Here is a 14,576-nt window from a genome sequence, read left to right on the forward strand (position 1 = left end):
TGGTACATTTAGCACATAGTGTAACGTATTGCTAGCTAGAAATACATCTGATATACAAAGTAACATATGCCATGGTCCTTGGTTACTTCAATGGGAAATTTTTTCTTTCAAGTCCTCTTTTATTAGCTCTAAATACTTGACTGTACTGGAGTGATTAAATGTGGCTCTAACAGACCTTTCTGTGCGTTCACAATTGCAGAGATCAACAAGTCATATTCCCATTCAAGTTCATTAAAGATTCCTGTAATCTGTATTAACTATTCAGTGATTGTTATGAGATTCAGATCGTGCTGTTTCTTTTTTCTAGTACTGTTCCCATAATCCTCTACATGCATATTCAGTTTTCGTATCCTTTCTGCAATTTTCTTAGTATTCTTGGTTACTATGTGAAGCGTTTGATTTACCCATGTCAGAGAAGCTCTTACTATTGTTACTTGTTCTGTGGACAGCTGCAACATTGTAACCCAGTCGGTTCCTATCTTGGACCTCAAATGTATTGCCACAGGACCTTATGCCCTAATTTCTTTGTTCACGATACTTCTTATCGTAACCGCCTTTCTGGGATCCCATTCCACCTTCTCTCTTAGAACCTTGGTCTTAATGAGGTTAATATGTGCACCTCTAGCTATTAATAGTTTTGCATCAGTGCCCATTACATCCTTAATCTGTACCCATATATAATCATTATTTTCCTGTGCAGTCAGCAGCTCTTATTATCCCTGCTTCACCATAATGGGACTGTGGCATTACACCTGCTGCTCGTTTTTCTTACGTATCTTAGCCCATTTGCTTGTGACAATCGCAGGCACAGTGTCCGGTCTGATGACGTGAAGCACGTCACTGGTTTTGCTCTAGTGCACGGGGAAGTGTGTCCCATCAAGCTGCACTGCGTACATCGCACTGGCAGTGGACACTGCACAAGTGACCCATTCCATTTGAATTCTTGGACATCAGTTTCCTTTATGGGTGGCCAAATACACTCTGTTTTGTTGGGGGACCTCCCAAACAGTGTCTCTCTTTCAGACAGTATATTTCCACCTGCATTCTTGTGCTATGTGTTCCTCCTTACCAAAGCTGAGCCACTTCACGGTGGCCCTTTTTTCTGGCCAGCACTCTTCTGGAGCCGCTAAGTCAATGGCTTCGCTTAGTGTTATTCTTTCTCCTTGAGCCTGTATTACGCTGTTCATCCTGTCATTGTATTGCCCCAGAATGAATACAGCTGGCCCTAACTTCCCTATCAAAGCATTGCTGCTCACAACCTCTTCAGCTTCCATAACCCTCTTCATCGCTTCTCTCAAATGAAATTGTGTGGTGTCCACACGACAGTCCCATTGAGCCACACTTTCCTCTTTCCCTTGCCTACTATTGAACAGTGTACATGTGGAGTAATCAATAGTGCATTTACTGTCATAGTTTCCTAATAAAATTGCCCTCATGTCGGACCAAGTTTTTGTGTGGTCCTCTAACTAATAATTTACTGGGGGCAGAGCCCATTATCTGTCCAATAATAAATCTTAGATATACTTGCTTAACATTAGGGTCTACTAAATTAAAGGTATTATGACAGTTATCTACAAATTCTGATAATTTTTCCCTATCTCCATCAAATTTGAGGCACTAGTTTAGTAGCCTCGCTGTAACTCGAGTGCAGCCTGTTCTCATTTAAGTTTACTTCAGCATTATTTCCCATCTTTACTGACCTTGTTTCTTGCACTGTGAAGTGCTGTGCTCACGGCGGTGGTAAGGTGTTCTGCCCGCAGTCGGTGCGGTGTGAAGCCTCTTGGCTGCTGCAGTGGTATTTTGCGATGCCCCTCTGGCTCTGCGATGGTAAGGTGCGACGCCTCTCTGGCTATTTCTGTACTCTATTTAGCCGATTCCTCCACCCAATGGTACTAAAATCAACCCTAGACTTGGCACCAGAAAAGTTTACCACTGTTGCATCCCACTGAAGAGGCCTGAGAGGGAGTATGAAGGACTATACGAATGTGCAGCATGGAACTCACTGACAAGGTACGTCGAGAACTTCTGCTAGTGGGCTGCCTGCTCTTGCTTGGCTGAAAAGTTGGCTTACTGAGTGGTTTAGATTACGGAACTTGGCAGGAATCTTGGTGATCCGAGGAGGATATAATTAAAGTGGGAGATAGGATTACTGTTACTGGAAGCACCCCCTGGGACATTCCCTATGTACAAGTCTGTCAAAGTGTCTTCATTTGGTTATAAGACATGCTATTCTTCCCTTAGCCTAAGTCTCGTGGTGAAGAGGTGAGTGTGCCGGCCTAAGTGTTAACTACATCGAATTCTTCTGAGTCCAGCCCCTGTAACACAGTGACACTAGCTAACCTCCTCCCAATGACTATACAACCACCTTTCCAATAGGATCGGTAGCCCTTTTATAGGCATCTTTATGCACAGTTCTATCCTTCTGGAAGCTTGTACCCTTACGTTCACATGTGGGCTGATCATGCAGGAGTGTGTGAGATCCACATTGCGTACACAAATGATATTTCCACAGTGACTGTGTTCAAAAGTCACTTTCCTTCTTTACTCTTAGCCTCGTGATGCTACAGTCTGCCCTTGTTGGCAGAACAAATAGTAAATAGTGGCTGTGTCCGATCATGTATGCGCCTTTGCTACTCTGGCTAAGAATTTATGTTCTACTATACTACTGAATTTAGCTTGTTTTTCTGCAATTCACGACAGTGCACACATTCAGATGGTGGAGATATATTGAATCTTGTTAGTACATCCGTCATTACTGTGTTTTTCAGTCCTGCACAGGAAATCCATTTTTGGAAGTCCCACGTCCATTAAACACATGTTAAACTATCGCATTTTTGTGTTTTCCTTCCTGCGTAGCACATTCAAATTTGGCAGTATTGGTACTGTTTGGCCCCTACAATTTTTGCGGCCAAGAGTTGAGGGTGGTGGGGCAGCGCGTTTGCAGCCGTGTGGTGCAAAAATATGCAGGGACACAGTGCTGTTCAGTGTGGGCAAGTGTGCAAGTCTTAGAGATCATTTGCTATGGTAAAAAAAAAAAGTGTGGAAGAAGTTCATGTAGGTTGGTAGTAGCTCTAACTACTTCAGACTTTTGTAGTGTCCAAATTACCTGAATAGTGGGTAGTTCAGTCACTGGTCTATTTTGTTTGTGTTTGTCATTTGACTGACTGAATGATTTTTGTGTCCATGATTTTTTGTGTAAAATTGTGTACTGGTTTGTCAGGGATAAAAAGACAATGACAGTTTACAAATGAAGAAAAGTGGAACATTCAAGATGTGAACAATTAACACATGAACCAAGTTGATACTGCAGAAAAACTGAAAATTCCTCTAATATTAAATACCGTGGTAAACAAATGAAAAGTAATGGGAGAAGCATGCTTGGAAGGAGAAAGTGGCAAATGAAGAGAGTGCATGACAGTCTCCTAAAGTGGATAATGGAAACACGTACTCCCAACATTCCAATTGATGGTACATTGATTCATGCTAAAGCAATGTATTGGTGCAAAAGTGGAGACTCGCACATTAAGGCATCCAGTGATTGGATCAAAAGGTTCAAGAACAGACATAATTAGTATATAAGTGTGTTAGAGGTGAAGTGTGGACATTGACAATGTAGCCATGGAAAAATCACATCAGTCATAGAAAAGTACAGACCCAGTGAATTTTTTTTAAATGCAGATGAAATGGGCTGCTTGAAAAAACATTTTGTTTTCAGAGGAGAGAAGCTGTTGTATCATATGTAACAAAAACAGAACTGAAAAGTTGGTACCACTAATTGGAAAGGCAAACAGTGCTTCAAATAGAAAGACATTTCCATGTCGTGTATACATGGTGTCTGTTCCTTTGGACAAGTCCAGAACAAAACACACTATTTTGATACTGCAGCGATTTTGAATCAAGACACAAAGGAATTAGACATTATCTGTCAGCAGGCATTAGTATATATCAATGGAACAATTAGAAAATATGTGCCGGACTGGGATTTGAATCTGGGTCTCCTGCTTAAGACACTATGCCATCTGGACACTGGTCACCATAATTGCGAGACTGCTTCCCATCAGATCCAAATTCTCAACTCCATTGGTGTAGTTCCCTCGTTAGCTTCATTATTTGCAGCATCTTGCCTGAGAGTTACAGCTTGCTGTGCATTTGCACTGAAGGGATCATTGACTGTCACTTTTCAACTGCAATTAACAAACTACATAAGAGCACCCCTTTTCTTAAACAAACTGATTTACTTCTCTGATGGGGCTGCAAGCCAATACATAAAAAAATACCATATTTACCTGATGAAAAGACAAGGTTTTTTTCCGAAATTTGTCATTCAAAAAGGACATTTTTATATTCGCATGTTAAACTACTGTTGCTGGCTGAAGTCAATGTTTTTACATTGTGTGATTGATGAATATGAGGGTTGTCTTAATTTACGGACAAAGCTTTGACCATTGGGTTTCATGCAAATTCATTCTGAAGGGTTGGGCTTGGCAAACAATACTCGAGTTCAAAAAGGCTTGAGATATCGTAATATGCCAAAGTGTTCACTACAGATCGACCTTCCTCAGTCACGTGACACCTGACTCGTGCTGCTAGTGCAAGGGACATATGAGAAACTATGAAGTAGTGACTTCAACAGTCTAATGCTCTGCATGAAAACTGATAATTTTGTGAAACACAGGGCGAAATAGTGTTAAATTCTGTGAACTTATAAAATTTTTGTTGTATTTGAACAGGTTTAAAATGATCTATGGGTACTGTATACATACAGTTATGCTGCTTTTTAAGTGAACATAACATTCAAAGCTGAAAAATCTTGTCATTCAAAAACCATTACAGGATTCTGAACCCAAGTCAATATTTTACTTGGTTATGAGAAACTAATGATGTATCAAGTGGGTTGCCAATAAGAAATTGTTGCTGTTCATGTATTAGAATACTGAGGGGAAAATGTTACCAGGTTTTAATCGGCTTTAGAACAAGATGGTAACACTCAGATGAAACAAGAAAGAAACTTAATCCAGAAATAAATATCTTAACAAATAAAATAAATAGCATTAAACTTACTGCAGATGTTATTGTAAAACTAAATTACCGTGGAAAGACCCGTTGTGAAGATTTTACCAATAATGTTACCAGAGTGTGAGATGAGCAAAAGTTCGAAAATAGGACTGAATTGTGATTGCCATCTGTTGTTTGTGTGTTAGCTGCTGCTGCTGCTACATATGACCTCCACCATAGTGTATATTGCCATCCATGTTTCAGTGTTGCTCAAAAACAGCACTGCGGAATGTTCCTGGGGGAACAGTGAAGCTAACTTGACTGATAAAGATGTCTAGTGCATGGAAGAGAGTGTTAATCAGGCAGCAAAATTCCACATGCTGCCAACCATGGGAGTCTAAACTGCATACTTTGTTTCTTCTTTCTTAACCCTTTTGGTGCCATGTGATTTTAAAGGTATCAGCTGAAAAAGTGCCAGGAGATTTTGTAGTGAATTGCAGAAGTTTGTTAAGCTTGCCATAAAATGTGCACCGTTTTACCATAAGACCGTAATTTTTTTTCTTCTATAGCTAGTATCTTCAGCTACAGGAATATGAGCAGAGTACACCATTCGGCCTCATACTTCTATAGAAAACAATTTGTATTAGAGCTTTTGTACGGAAAAAAATTAAAACTTTGGCTTTGGCGTATTTAGCCACATGTAATATAATTGAACTCAAAATTTGTGTTCCTATTATCAATCTACATAGTATTCTGAGTGATATAATATTTGTTTGTGTCACATATTTTTGAAAATAATGCACCCTAAAAAAACTGATGCGAAAAATGGGCAAAACATCTATAATTTTGTCACTAGTTCCAACAGAAAATAACATAATACCAATTAAGTTTTAGGATCATTTATTGACACACAAATGTTAACCAACACATGTGGGATCTAATCCCTTCTTACAGAGGACACATTATTCTTGATTGTCTTGTTGTATCTTATGTAGTGCACATGACACTGGCTTGCTCCTTCTTTCCTGGTGGTATGTCTACACCATACACTGTGGGGGCTGCTGCATTTGCACTTGATGTAGTGGGTGCTAAGTTTTGTATCTTGAACCACTCCTGGGACAACGTGCAGATGATTTTGCTGTTGACGTGTGAGTGGTTTCTCGGATTAAGATAGATTTTCTTATAAAGAATGTAAGCATTCAGAAACATTCTGCCAATTAGGTTGAAAACCACTTTCTTCAATAATTTCACCATCTTCCTCTCATCCAGATAACAGTTGGTCATCATATCTGAGGAATCAATCCCTCCCATGTATTTATATATAAAAACAAAGATGAGGTGACTTACCGAACAAAAGCGCTGGCAGGTCGATAGACACACAAACAAACACAAACACACACACAAAATTCAAGCTTTCGCAACAAACTGTTGCCTCATCAGGAAAGAGGTAAGGAGAGGGGAAGACGAAAGGAAGTGGGTTTTAAAGGAGAGGGTAAGGAGTCATTCCAATCCCGGGAGCGGAAAGACTTACCTTAGGGGGAAAAAAGGACAGGTATACACTCGCACACACGCACATATCCATCGACACATACAGACACAAGCAGACATATTTAAAGACCATGTATTTATTATATTGAAATATTGAAATATGACATCAGGATTCTTCAAAGGTTGTTGTTTGCGTATAGTCTCTCTGACACTGTTGCAGTAGAGGAGGAACTGATCAACACAACTAGATTTTTCTGTGACTTCTTTTCCTTGAAGCCACAGAGAAGCACAAAGGCCTTTCTAAAGAATTTGGCCTGCCAATGTAAAATTTGGAAAGAAGATTAGGTGGGAGAAATTTTCTGTTCCTCCGTATTGTGCCAGTGAGGGAGGTTCCCACGGAATACTGTTTCTCCACTACGGGAATAGACGTGAAGAAATTGTCACAAAAAATGTGGTACCCCTTGTTCATGTAATTACCAAGAGCAAGTAATTTTGTACTAATTACATAGCCTAATCTGTGCTCTTTTACCTCCACTCGTCAGCTTCACATCTTGCTCCACAGTACACACAAAATCCAAGGCAGTAGTTCACCACAGAATCACATAGCATCTAGAACTTTACACCCCATCTGTGGTGATGTTTATTAGGGAGATACTGGATGAGTTGGAATGAGTTTTAGAGCCAACAAGACTTTCGTCAACACTCAGCTGTTGAAGAGGCGTATAATGGTGACGAAACACATTATTCACAATGTTCAGTATAATCTCAAACTTTGCAGTGGGGTCATATGCTGGATGTCCAGGAGGGTGCAATTTTGTATTGTCTGTCAAGTGGAAAAATTTTAGGAACAACTGAAATCTATTTTGTGGAAACATTTGGGAAAATCATGAAGTTGACATATTTTCACCTCTGGACCAGTAACTAAAAATTGTTGGTTTCTTTTACAAGTCCCTTATTTAGTATTACTGCCACAAAAGCCCTCATTTCAGGAAGTGAGGTGGGATACCACTTTCTCACACAAGAGTTCACTGATAAGTTTATGTTTGCTTTGAGAAATTGCCGAGCATATGTCTGTTTCCGTTTCGATTATCGTAAACAGTTGCATTGAAAAAAAAAAGAAAAAGAAAACAAGTTAAAAAATCAATTGGTGTAGCATTTATTGGTACATGTTTGGGGCCTGGTAATTCCGAAAACGTGAAGCAGTGAGGAGCAAGATTGTCCAACTCATCAGTTCCAATTTCAGCAAATGTGTCGCTGGCTGCAGTCAATTCTTCAATATCGTCTTCGTTGCTGCTGGGTGCAGATTGAGCTGTTGATGACTCACATGATGAGATATCACCACTAGACCACTCATAGATCAATCCACTGTCCGAAAAACCTGCAAAATCATTCTCACTTTCACTACTTTCCGCGGTATATATCACACTCAAATGAGACTTCTTCCTTGGTGGCGCCATAGTACCTTCGAAACGAATGAAGAACAACCTTGTGTTTGGAAATCGAAAATATTGATTATTGGCATCGACAGTTGATACAAAGTACTTGACAACTATCTTTTGACCTTAGTTTGTCTTCATGACATTGATATACCACGATCTGTGCCTTAGTTGGAAAGAAAAGTGTGCGAAAATGGCAGTACGATTAGATCGTACGAGGCACTTTTCACGCGTAAGATACAATCTGATTAGATCGTATTTGGCACTAAAAGGGTTAATATGTGCCATGTCTTAAACTGCAGTCTTCCTGAATCCGTTTGTACTCAAAATTGAAATGACTTTAAGGGGACCACATCCTGCCTATGTAACACATGTTAATTTAGGCAAGTATTTTTGATGCAGGACCTTAATATTTTTACTGTATGTTATGTGATACTATGAGTTTTTAAATTTATTACCAAAAAAAATTTTTTTCTGCAAAAAATACCGAGCGAGGTGGCTCAGTGGTTAAACACTGGACTCGCATTCGGGAGGACAACGGTTCAATCCCGCGTCCGGCCATCCTGATTTAGGTTTTCCGTGATTTCCCTAAATTGCTCCAGGCAAATGCCGCGATGGTCCCTGTCAAAGGGCACGGCCGACTTCCTTCCTTGTCCTTCCCTAATCCGATGAGACTGATGACCTCACTGTCTGGTCTGATTCCCCAAAATATTTTTTTGTGAACTTTCTAATGGAGGAATATTAATGAATGCAGTACCAGAGGTGGCTTTTTGTTACGCAGAGTCTGAAAATTTCATTCATTTATCTATAATAGTTTCTGATATAATGGGGCATATGTACTGAAAATTTTAGTTTGTGGGAAATTGACTAAAGAAAAAACTTACAGTTAATTAAAACTGCCTGCTGCATATGATTGCCCTTCTTTGGTCTCTAGCCGGTCTTCCAGCTTCTTTTTCACCTTCCTGGACATTTGTCTTGCTTTCTTGGCCATATTAGATGCAGACCTGTCTGCATCGGCTATCCTCATTTTATCGCAGTGTTGCAGCCCAGTGACCATACTTTCACCAGGATTAAAGCCCAGCTTTTTCAGTACCTAACACTTCCAATATTACCACAATTGAATGTAATAATAGCATCATGAACTCCTAGTTTCATTGTATGCATGCCTACAAATACAGTTTTAGGAAGGCGGTTCCAAATTATGCTGTTGAAACATTCATTTGGGTTCTGTATCTGCTCATACAGACATTTCCTTAGGTCAGGATGAGCCAAGTCTCTGAAAATACGTTTAATTGCTGAAATAACAGCAGCAGGAAGATAATGCTGGTGAGAATAAGATTCTCCAGTTGCCTGAGCCCTATTGTATTTGCACTACGAATTTTCCCCTGTACACAATCCGTGACATGGTTTATCATCAATAGAGGACTTAAGGAAGAATATGGCCCAAACATCTGTCTTCATTGCCTCCAGATTTTCTTTATTTCTCCTAATTGCCTGCCCATAGTATATCTGCAAGTTTTCTATCTCAGTTTTAGTTAACCGATCCTGTCTGGTCAACAGTTTTCCATATTCTAATTTTTTTCCTCTCATATCAACAGTTAGTTTTGTCAGCCTTGTTTTTGAACATGGCCTACACATACTATTTTGCTAATAATGGCATCTCCATATGGCTTACAGTTGACAGTGGGTGGATGACAGAAAAGTGGCTGTGGCACATAAACACACGTGGTAGGAAAATGCTCAAAAAAAATTTTCAGCAAAATCCTTTTCAGAGTACTTCAATAAAATCTTAATCTATCGAAATATGATGGAAAACCGAAAATCGATTTTTTTCGACCTGAACCACAGTGTGGTCCCCTTAAAATTGGACAAATATTGAACAGTAGCATAGATTCCTGCAGAAGGAGTTAAGTCTAAATTGGGGCCAGTGGCATTCTTCCATGTGTCGTACAGCAATGTTGTCGACACTAACCACAAGGTTCCATGGGAATGATAGGGGCTGTGTCAGCTGTTGGTTCTATACAGCCAATGAAAGAAGCGGGCAGATGATAAGTTTGGAATCGAGGGACATTGTAGCACTCTCATAGAAGTACAGAAGTGAAATCAACTGTGTGTTACGAAAGAAAGAGCTGTGTTCTCAAGTCACACAGTAATCACAATCTCAGAAATCCCAACATATTCGGAAGGAACAAACAAATATTTGTGACAGTGAAGATACAAGTTTCACACCTGTCCTGTTAGGATGATGATTAAAAATAGTGGCAATACAGATTGCAGGCTACGTAAACAAAAACGGCAGTTAAGATAAAAGTTAAGGTAAACAATTTCTTTCTGTTTATTTTATTTCTCCTTGTGTTATCAGAACGTAGACAATCAGTAAAGGTCATAGTTTGGAACAGGCATATGTTAACTTAATAAGGAGACATTTTACGTCAATAAAAGTTTGTAATTTTAATTAGAAAAAGTTAAAAATAAATTTTTCTCTAGGGTCATCTTAAAAAAAGGGGTCATCATATATTAGATCATCTCATACTCAGGTAAATATGGTATTAACATCTCCATTCACAAAGATTATTTTGTAAACAGCACTTTTTGTATCATGCCCTGGGGAGAATTTGCATCATGGTGTTGGAACCACAAAGAAAGCTGTCAAAAGCTAGTCTGCAATGGACTTATGAGAACCAGATCTTGACACCTCAAGAGATCTTTAAATTCGGTAAAGAACAGGTAAAATGAATTACAGCACCTCTGTTTTTTTGCAAAATGTGAGGAAATAAGACCTCTGCCAATGACATGGGGAGATTAAACACTTGTCAGAAGATTAAAGGCACTTTGTTTTAAACTCCAGCCACACAACTTGCTCAAATGTAGGTTAACATAAACATCCTGTGATAGTGAACTTCATAGATGTGGAAAACTTGCACCACTAACATTTCAAAATGAAGACAGTGGCTTTTGTTTATGATGAACAGTGTTAAAGTTGATAACATTGTCAAAACCAAGATATGCGTGTTACATTTTACCGCTCACCAGAATGAAAAACGATGTTCGAGAAAAGAAGGATCAAGTTTGGACACAAAAATGTACTGAAGAAGTTGTATCACTTGGAATTTGTGAATGGGTGAACTTTGGTTACCCAAACTGAGTGAAGCAATTTCTCAGTTGTTCAGTGAACTATGCATTAAAAAAATTAGACTAGATAATGCATTTAGTTGTCCTATTTCCAATAAAAAATAACTGGTAAACATAGATATGTTTAGATACTTTATTCCGTTAGCCTCGATATTGCAGATATTAAAAAATGTTGTTTTGACTCATGTCTGCAATTTTTTTTCCATAACTTAAAATTTCTCAGATGTTCAGTGAACGTTGAAATTTATACTGAAATTTGATGTTGTGAAGGTCTATAAAGTATGTAATTTTCAGATTTTTATCTGGTTCCTTAACAAAGGTGCGCAGGCCAAAAGATTAGGAAAAAGAAAATCTTTTTAAAATATATATTTCTCAAATGCAAGCTCATTGCTGTTGATACTCCAAAATAAGTAACTACAATATAGGATGTACATAAAGTCTGGGTATACTTTCAATTATTTGTTGCACAAGAACCAAACATTGTGCGGATATGGTACATATCTCATTTTGAAGAGAAAACAAAGGTTTTTTTCGATGTATACTGCCATAGTGTAGTTTGGTAATCTGCCGATAGTCAGCGCTAGTCGCAAATGTGGCGAGTTCAAGTGCGGAGCGAGCTTTCTTTGCGTTGGAGTTTGACAAAAGGAAGTGTGCTACAGCTGTTTGACCGATGTTTAGAACAAAGTACAGTAAGAAGCCACCAACAAAGAAGGCCGTTTACTACTGGTACAACAAATTTGCTGACAGGTTGCTTGCGTCCGGCAAAGAGAAGCGGATATTCCAGTGCGAGTGAAGTTAATGTGAAGTGCGTACAAGAGACATTCATAAGGAGTCCAAAGAAGTCTGTGCGTCGTGCATCCCGTGAACTGCAAATGGCTCCAGTGACAGTGTGGAAAGTCCTGCGACAGAAGCTGTTTATGATACCATTCAAATTGGAGCTAGTGCAGAAGCTCAGTGACAATGACAGAGACAAACATCTTGAGTTTTGTTCACAGTTGCAACAATTGAATGAGGACAGTTTGCATATCGAATGTTTGTGAAAAACTTTCAGAGTTTCTCTTCAATGTTTAGTTCTTCTGCAATAAATAATTGAAAGTGTTCCCGGACTTTATGTACACCCTCTATATAGTCTTACAGCACAAAAATATGAAGACTGAGAATTAACTCCTTTGGGAAACTACTGTTCAAAAATTCTGTTTTTTAATTTGCAACTGACTATTTTGAACAATTAAAAATATGTGGAGGATTACATTCAGCTACTTTATAATGGTTTCATTGTGGGCTGAACTAATTGCTTTCTATTTGAAAGACCTAGGGCATCCATCATTGAATAATTAAAAAAACCGCAGATGCAGGAAAATGCTTGCAACCTACAACAAAAACGGCCATCATTTCTAAATGATACACTAAATTTTTCAACATATATTTGAGGATTCACCCAGCGAATATCAATTTTTCTATGAGATGGTCAAGCAGCCAGTGCTGGACCACTTGGTATGGATTGACCAGTTACTATATCATAATAAATTCAACAGAAATTAAAGTGTCATCCTCCATTGGGATGTAACACGACAAGCAGGTGAATTCTGTGCTAACCTAGAGCTGTGTGAGTCCATTTGCTTGTCATATCCAGAGAGGACCCAAGGATAATAGTGTGAACACTGGAGCTTTAGTCTTCATTTTATTTTAGAAAGTATAGGTTGTGGCTTACAGGTGTGACGGCAAGCCCTATTTTCCTCATATGTGCACTATGCACGGGGATGCCATAGCAGACATCCTGGCAGAGATGCCAGTCAGAAGTGTGGGACTCAACAGAGCCTCCTAATACTGTGGCAGGTCTGTGAGCACTGTGGTTTGTTTTGACACCAAATCTTCAGTCTGTAAGATTCAGATGAGACCAGCAATGGGGACACTCAAACTAAAAAATGTGAACTAGAAAAAGTGTTATGAATTAAGAGGGTCATAAAAGCAGCTCACTTTGAAGAATAAGCTGTTCCCCATTACAGTCAACTTCAAACTACCTTAAATAAAGCAGCTTCTGAACTCTGGCCAGCTGAGGACAATGGAAATTATAGATCCTCAGTTTCCTCATAGCCTGTGCCTGATTCTTCTCTCTGATCACAAGAATGTTACACCTCAGACAAAGCACATTTACCACTTGGGCTATGTAATTTTTCCTCGAAACCTAGTTTAAGATCAAATCAGCACTGCTACATCACTGCAGCAAGTGATACAATACATTAGATATGCTAGAGTTGTTATAAGAAAGAAAATAAGTAAACGAATGAGATAGGTTTCTGACTTCTTGTCTAAAACATTTGTTAATTCAGTTTCAGTTTGTAATATGACAAAAAATTGATCCTGACCTTATAATCCTACCTGCTGACAAAGGCACCACTTCTGTTGTCTTGAACAGCAAGGATTACCTGGCAGAAGGACCCTACCAGCTGTCAGATTCATCCACCTACAAACCCTGCCACAGTGATCCCGTTCCAGAAATCCAGCAGGATCTTCAGTCTCCTCAAATCCTGAGAGCCATTCCGGAACTTCTATCCAGAGTCCATCTCCCTCATCACCCCTACCACTCCCTGTACTCCTACCTTCTACATGCTCCTTGAAGTCCATAAACCCAGCCACCCAGGATGCACTATTGTGGCTGGTTACTGTGTCCCCACTGAGAGAATCTCTACTCTTGTAGGCAAACACCTTCAGCCTATCACCTGCAACCTACCCTCCCAACCATTTCCTCCACCAACTCTCCACAGTTCCTGTTCCTTTAACACATGGTGCCCTGCCTGTCACTATTAATGCTACCTCCCTTTACTCTAAAATCCCTAATGCCCATGGCCTTACCACTACTGAACACTAGGTTTACAAGTGCCCAACCGATTCCAAACCAACAGCTTCCTTCATAGTCACCATGACCAACTACAACCTCACCTACAATTTCTTCTTCTTTGAAGGCATTACCTACAAGCAAATCCAGGGTACGGCTATTGGCACCATTGTATGCCAACTTACTCGAGGGCCATCTAGAGGAATCCTTCCTAAACACCCAGAATCCTAACCCCCTCACCTGGTTCGGATTCATCGATGACATCTTTATGATCTGAATTGAGGGTGGTGATAACTATCCACATTCCTCCAGAACCGCAATGCCTTCTCTCCCATTTGCTTACCTGGTCCTACTCAACCCAACAAGCCATCTCCCTTTATGTAGACCTCCACCTCAAAGATGGCTACTTTATTACCTCAGTTCACCTTAAACCTACCAACCACCAGCAGTATCTACTCTTAGACAGCTGCCATCCATTCTATACCAAGAAGTCCCTTCCATACAGCCTAGCCACCCATGGCTGTCGCATCTGCAATGACGATTGGTCCCTCTCAAAATACATCGAGGGTCTTGCTGAGGGCTTTACAGACTGTAATTACCCCCTCCACAACATTGTACAAAAGCAGATCTTCCATACCTTATCTTTCCAGTCACCCACCACCTTCCAATGTCCTACCTTTCAGCCAAAG

The sequence above is a fragment of the Schistocerca piceifrons genome, chromosome 3 (assembly GCF_021461385.2).
Source record: "Schistocerca piceifrons isolate TAMUIC-IGC-003096 chromosome 3, iqSchPice1.1, whole genome shotgun sequence".
Classification (NCBI taxonomy): domain Eukaryota; kingdom Metazoa; phylum Arthropoda; class Insecta; order Orthoptera; family Acrididae; genus Schistocerca; species Schistocerca piceifrons.